The 7,930-nt window shown below is 39.3% G+C and overlaps 1 non-coding gene across 1 annotated transcript; it reads left to right on the top strand.

The window, feature by feature from the left end:
- Positions 1-1,878: 1,878 nt before the first annotated feature.
- Positions 1,879-1,985, top strand: LOC142167694 (small nucleolar RNA R71). Its single transcript, XR_012697781.1, has one exon. It is a non-coding gene; the product is annotated as a small nucleolar RNA R71 (small nucleolar RNA).
- The last annotated feature ends 5,945 nt before the right edge of the window (positions 1,986-7,930 follow it).

Here is a 7,930-nt window from a genome sequence, read left to right as displayed (position 1 = left end):
GCTCCCCACTTTCCTTTTTAGGTACCACCTCTTTTTGGATAGGGGTGGGCTCTTTCACTACTTGTCCACTTCTCATAGTTACAGCATTTACCGTTTCCATGGAGATTATTTCGGTTTCAGCTGGCAAAGAACCTGGGATCCTTTCAGACAATATGGTGGCAATTTGTCCAATTTGTTTCTCTAAGTTTCGCAGCCCTTTGCCCAGTTCTTTGATAGCTGCACCATGAGCATCTAACCTTTCATCTGTCTTGACAATAAAGGACTTTATCAGATCTTCTAGCCCAGACTGATTGGATTGTTGAGGCTGAAACTGCTGCCTTTACTGATTTTGGAAGCCTGGAGCTCCTTGTCCCTGGACTCTGGAGTTGTTTTGTTTCTATGCATTTGCAGTACCCCTAGGTAAACTCCATGAAAAATCGGGGTGCTTCTGACCCATTGCATTGAAGTTATAATTCCCCACAACATTTACTTCCTTAGTTGAGGCCTGACACTCATGAGTTGGGTGTCCTCTTCTACATATATCACAAACTGTGTGATTCTCATTTTGTATTGAAGCTAAGGTCAGCTTCCTTATCTCATTCTTCAGTTTCCGGTAAACAGACAAAGGCATTAAATTAATTGAGGCACCAGAATCACACAAAGACTTATCAAAATTAAGAGTACCTAACGAGCAAGGTATAGTAAAACTGCCTGGATCTCCACACTTTTGTGGGCGTTTATATTGCAAGATTTCACTGCAATGCTCTGTGAGCTTGACTACTGATGTTTCTTCTATCTTTCTCTTCTTTGTGAGGATTTCCTTCAAGAATTTGGCATAAGCTGGAATTTGTGAAAGCACTTCTGTGAATGGCAAGTTTACATTAACCTGTCTCCGCATATCTAGAAATTTCTCAAATTGCTTGTCCATCTTTTCTCTATATAGCATTTGGGGAAAAGGTAGATCAGGCATATGCTCGCTATGATTAGATTCCTCCCTTCTTGAATTATCTTCCTTCTTTTTTTTTCTCAATTCCCTTTTTGCATTTTTTCTTCTTATCAACTTCATTTGTCAGTTGCTCCCCACTTTCCTTTTTAGGTACCACCTCTTTTTGGATAGGGGTGGGCTCTTTCACTACTTGTCCACTTCTCATAGTTACAGCATTTACCGTTTCCATGGAGATTATTTCGGTTTCAGCTGGCAAAGAACCTGGGATCCTTTCAGACAATATGGTGGCAATTTGTCCAATTTGTTTCTCTAAGTTTCGCAGCCCTTTGCCCAGTTCTTTGATAGCTGCACCATGAGCATCTAACCTTTCATCTGTCTTGACAATAAAGGACTTTATCAGATCTTCTAGCCCAGACTGATTGGATTGTTGAGGCTGAAACTGCTGCCTTTACTGATTTTGGAAGCCTGGAGCTCCTTGTCCCTGGACTCTGGAGTTGTTTTGTTTCTATGCATTTGCAGTACCCCTAGGTAAACTCCATGAAAAATCGGGGTGCTTCTGACCCATTGCATTGAAGTTATAATTCCCCACAACATTTACTTCCTTAGTTGAGGCCTGACACTCATGAGTTGGGTGTCCTCTTCTACATATATCACAAACTGTGTGATTCTCATTTTGTATTGAAGCTAAGGTCAGCTTCCTTATCTCATTCGCCATGGCATAAATTTGTACCTGCATAGATGTGTTAGCATCAACCTGGTGAACACCATTCGCCCTTCTTCTTTCAGCACTTTCAGAAGGCCACTGATTTGCATCTTCAGACAATTCATCGAGAATAGTGACTATCTCCTCTGGTGTCTTTTTCATCAAAGGGCCTCCAGCTGCGTTACTCAATGTTCTATGTGAGGCCGGTGTCAAACCATCCAAAACATCCTGGAGTTGCATCCAGAGTTCAATTCTGCTATGTTGACACTTTCGAACTAATTCCTTGAACCTCTCCCATGCTTTAAACACAGTTTCAGTATCTTTCTGGCAGAAGTTATGGATTTCTCTTCTAAACTTGCCCGTCTTAGCTGAGGAGAAATATTTATCAAGAAAGTTTTTGGTAATCTCCTCCCATGTTCTAATTGATCCCTGGGGAAAGATTATAAGCCACTTGTGAAACACCATTGTATTGAAAGGAATTCATAATCTCCTCGAAGTTTATCAGATATGTGTTTGGATCTTCGTTCATCTTCCCTCTGAAGACACATCAGTTTTGTAGAGTTTGGAGCAACCCTTGCTTCAATTAGAAATTGTTCATAGCCACTGGAGGTGGTCTAACACTTGATAAGCCTTGGTTGTAGGCCGGTCTAGCATACTCGCCAAGTGGTATCCCAACACCCAAAGGTTGATTCTGAACAATTCTCCAAGCCCTCTCCTCCTCATAGACAAGTTGTGCATTCTGAAGAATTGTTTCCTCGACATCCCTTGCAGCTTTTTCTCTTTGCTGGGCTGCCTCTCTTGTAGCCAAATCAACATTATCATCTCCCACCATAATTTCTTTGTGTCACGACCCAAATCGATGGGCCGCGACGGGCACCCGGTACTTTACGCAACCGAGTACCAATGTAACGTATCTTTCTTATTACTTCATCATATACACGTGACATATGGGCCTAATAGGCCAACATGATCATTTATAAACTCAAAATATAGGCCGACAAGGCCGTACAATCTTTCACGTACACGACATATGTCTACAAGCCTCTAAGAGTACATAATTATCATAAAGGTCGGGACAGAGCCCCGCCATACCAAACCATACACATCTAAATCATACTGACCAAACAAGCAACTCCGGAGTAAATGGAGTGCACCAATATCTTCTGCTAAGCTGATCGCCTACTTGGAGGACTCTCGACCTGTCTATCAAGACCTGCGGGCAAGAAACACAGCATCCCCAGGCAAAAGGGACGTCAGTACAAATAATGTACCGAGTATGTAAGGAATGAAAATTAGTAAATAATAGACATGAGAGAAACATGGAGTAAAAGACTCGACATGTACGTCTGCATAGCTCTGTGAATTATTTCATTTTTATATTGTCATGCATATGCGTATAAATGTCATACCATGCATAGGTATATGTGTTCATAACATCGTCCAGCCACTGAGGGCATCCCATCATATCATTTCGGCCACTGTGGGCAAATCATCAACGTGTACCAGCTGATCAGGTGGTGGTGCGTATATAACGCCGTAACCTTTTTCATATCCCATATACATATATATACATATATATACGTGTATATAACGCCATCTGGTCATAGGTCAATGTGCATGTATAAATGCATATGAAACACGTTAATAAGATTTCTTGAATTGTCATAAAATCAATATGCATGTCGGATAAATTTTTTCAAATACGTATTTTTCTAAGACCCATAAACATAAGATATAATAATAATTCACATGGGGAATCAAGAATATAGACACCCCTAATATTTCTATGAATAGAGTCATTTATGGAAATTGTGCATTTGCTCGTTTCGTTTGTATCGTATTGATCATGCCAAAAAGAAAGAAGGGATAGCCTTTACATACCTGGAGTAGGAAAAAATCCCTGTGATATTCTTGAGAAGGATTATACTGTACTCCCTTAATATTGCAAAATTTCACAATAGTAACATAAATCCAACGCCTACTAATTGCTCCATCGTGGTAATTTGGTACTGGGGTATGAAAGTATTATGGTTTTCTTCAATTATGGTCTACTGCAAGTTCCTTATGGAAAGAAAAATTAGTTTGCATCTCCTGGAATTTTTAAGAGACTAAAATGAAGCCAAATGGTCTCAAATCTTAAAGTGGGCTTGAATGGAATGTGGGCCCACTTCAAGTGGTAGCTAACCACTTAAATCTTCAAAATTTGACATCTTGCAAGACCTTTTAAGAGTCATATTGTTGTTAAGGGGGTGGCTGCCACATTTTGGACCCTTAAGCCTTATCCCCAAAGTCTTAATTAATTACCCATTAATCCTTAATTAACTAGTTAATCTTCCACTAATTAATAATTAACCAATTATCTACATAATTAAGAATTATCTCAAATTACATAAAATGATACTCACTTTTAATACACTTTATACACATTACTATCATGGCCATGTGGTACCTTGTATGCCACTAGTCCATAAATACCGGGTATTTTAGCTCGGGCCGTATTTTATCCCAAAATGTCAAATTTTGACGAAACTCATTTTCTTCGATTTGCTTACCCTTTCTCCTTCAAGAATTTACTTATCATATGTTTGAAATAGCATAATGCTTATAATCTCCAAATAATCTTGTCCTTGAACTGATGTCAATTTACTTACGACAAATTCAACGTACAATACTACAGGGTATAACATCATCGTAACAAATTACTGTGGAGCGTAACATCATCGTAATATAATACTGCGGAGCGTAACATTATCCCCCCCTTTGGAACATTCGTCCTCGAATGTTGGCTGATGCACTTATCATTTTCATAACCTATGTCTTCCGAATACTTTAGTATTCTCTCCTTGCCATCTAGGCAACTGTTCTGTGAATAAATCCAAAGGCCAAGACGTTCCCCCCTCTAGGCCTCTTTCTCATACCACGACTTGTGGTTGGAATCCTTCCAATCTCGTAACTATTGCTACCTTCTATCATGCAGCATGTATGACTTTGTCCTTGTACGTGCGCCTATGCGACTCTTCTCTCCTTTTTCCTCCAGCTTTTAGCCAATCTCTAGGCCTCATTTTATGAACATATATAAAATTATGACAAGCTGTCCTTCTGGGCGTCTATGGCTTTACTACATCTAAGTAGGTCCCCATCGTTACTGAGGTCTGCTACCAAACTCCAGGTTACTCTCGTTGCTTATCCCATATATATAAATCAAAGTCCTTTAACGCTTCCTCGTTACTATTCATCTTAAGTATGACGGCCTGATCTCATCTTATACTGTGTGACTTTTGTCCATCCATTATTGATTAACCTCAATATTGATCTACAATATACCACTGATGACTTGAAACTTCTTATGTAATACCTTGCTACTAGGGCTTACGTTGCATCGAGGAATATTTGAAGTGATTTTCCTGATCCACTTAGCGGCTATATTGTACTTCAATAAGCGTATTTTATAGCACCCCAATGTGATTCATTTACGTGGGTATTTTAATCCAGTATAATTCATGAAATCCCCTTCAAATCAACTCAATCGAAGGCCCAAACGTCATCCTTTATCTATCACAATTACATCCTCATTGTACGCTAGGGCAGCATTCCATCTCTTGTAAATGCTACTGGTCTTAGACTCCTTTGAGTTTATTCAGGCTATACTGAGCTTTCTATAACTTAGAGAAACCATCAGCTCTCTTGTTTCATAGGCTTAATCCCTTGGACTTATCCATTCTCGTCACCTTCTCACTCGCCCTTTCTATTCCTTACTCTTGTCTTCTTAAAACCTTGTCGCTTTACCATACTTTAGCTTGCGACCTACACATATCTATTTATACTACTCGCAACCTTCCTTCAACTTGCTTGCATCATAGATTTCCTTGTGTCATTTTGGGACATCAAGCGAGATATCACATCGTCTCTAACCCATTGTTACTTTCTTAATCAGGCTTTTTGATACCTAGAAACCATAGGCTGGAAGACATGCCACTGACGACGTTGCTATCATTCCTGGATACTGAATCCAGTGCTTTTAGCCTTCTATCCGAAGTATGGACTATCCACAACTTTCTGCATTGGAGTATCTCGTACGTTGTTCATCCTTACTTTACTTACCTTAAAATCTCGCATCACATCTTCTATCTCTTTCATTACCTCCCTTCCATATAGGTATAATTTACATCCACAACTTGAAGCTCTATTATAATACTTGCACCTCTGGTGCATATATAATCCGGTGGGAGCATCATACTGACTTCTTATGAGGCCAGTACTTCTTCTAACTGGCTTTATCGTAGGGCCGTTATAGAATATGGTTGTTGTACTTTCTGTCTTGTACATTTGATATTAAGAGTGATCTTGCAATGTTCTCAATGACTATGTCCATAATTTTCTGGGTTCAATAACCAAACTCCTGATTTACTTAGTTGATATAACTCTTTAGTTTCCTTTTCCTTATGATCAACCTTCATGTAGGCTTAAGCTATCTTCCGATATGCGGCTCCAAGTATTAGTTATTACTTTAGCCTTTCATGGGCGCTATGGAATATTCATGATTCAATCTTCTAACAAATCAATCCTTTGTCTATGACCTTGTAAGGACCCGTAAATATTTAAACCAAAAAACTCGGGGTTTTGTGGTGCCAAGATAGATCCCTGCATTATATTAGTAGAAATTCTTTGCGGCGAGCTTGCTCGCTGCGGTTCGGACTTTTTGGATTGAACAGTACCCTATGGAGTGAGAAAAAAATGTTTCGCAGAAGAACGCATTTCTGCAACCTATTATGCGGCCGCATAATCACTCTGCGGACCGCATAATAGCTGCAGAGTGAAGCAGTAAGTTTGTCCAACTTGACGTCAGTTTTGCGGTCGATTATGCGACCGCATAATCGATATGCAGACCGCATATCGATCGCATAATCCCTCTTGAGTTTTTGCAGAGGGAGTTCTGCAGTGCATTATGCGACCGCAGAATGAGTATGCGGACCGCATACTGGTCGCATACCTGGGCCATAAGTTCAGACCCCTGAGGGCCATATCTGCGGTCACTTTGCGGACAACATAACCATTATGCGGTCGCATATGCGACCACAGACCTGTGTAGGGCACCCATTTTCTTAATTTAAAACCCGACCCCCATTCCGTTAAAACACCCATTTAGCCTATTTTGAAGCTCATTTCTCATATTCTAGTGTGTGAGAGAGAGAGAGAAAGAGAGAGAGGGTTCTAGAGGGAGCGCCTAATTCCCACCCATTAATTTTCAACCATCACTCAAAGCTTGGAAATATTCAAGTAGAGTACCAAATTCTTCATCCAAAAAGGTAAGACTTCATCACCCCGGCTCTTAATTTCAAACATAGCTATAATAGGGTATTAATAAGATGGTCCATGGGTGTGAGGGTTGTTTATCTTTCGTGCATGTGATAAAGAGTGTGGGAAAAATAAGAAGTGAACTAGAACCATGAACGTTTTCCTAATTTTGGGTTCAATTTGTATATTGCTAAAATAGATTGAGGTTGCTAAGGGTTTCGGAAAATTGTAGAGTCTAAAGAAGCGCAATTGAGGTATGTTGGCTAAACTTTCTCTCTTGGAATTGAATTCCATAATGTTTCTGTAAGTTTCAAAGTGTGGGTTACGTATTAAAAGGTTATGGCTTTGAGTCATGTTTCAATGAAAGATAGAATTGTCTAAAAGCTTTTGTACTAAATTCATGCCCATTAGTGGTTGCTTTAACTAATGCTTTAATTTATAAATATATCCAGTGTGATTCGAGTTCTATATACTAAAGTGTTGAAATTGTACATTGTCATTTTTGGGGGATAGTATTGCAAGAGTAAATGCTGTATTGACTGTTTATGATTTTTCATGTGTGTTTCTATTGTTGGTTGGTATGCTTCATTCTTTGGGAAGAAACCATTTGTGTTTAAAGTATATGATTTTTAAAATATCCTATATGTTGATACTTGATGGTGATCTTTGAAATTGAAAGAGGTGAAAGTGTGAAATATAAAATACGGCCATTGTTCCAGGAATAAAGAATCTCGTGAATGGCCTAATGAGCCAAGGAAATATTGTCGTTATGAATGACTAGAAATACTAATGAGAATTCATACAATGTGAAAGATGTTGAGGTGAGTACAATTGTATTTATGATATTTCTGTTTGCAAATTAAATCAAAACTATTTTTGGGAGCATCATTAGCAATACCGAGGAAGGGTGGGTCATAAGGCCCACACCTGAAACTACACGTGCCTGTGTAGGGGTGGATTGTGATATTATTCCCCTTAATTGGGATGAAACTGGAACCTTTGTGGAT

Source organism: Nicotiana tabacum, chromosome 12 (assembly GCF_000715075.1).
Source record: "Nicotiana tabacum cultivar K326 chromosome 12, ASM71507v2, whole genome shotgun sequence".
NCBI classification, from domain to species: Eukaryota; Viridiplantae; Streptophyta; class Magnoliopsida; order Solanales; family Solanaceae; genus Nicotiana; species Nicotiana tabacum.
Note: the sequence above shows the minus strand (reverse complement) of the source record. Positions and strands in the feature narration are given on the sequence as shown.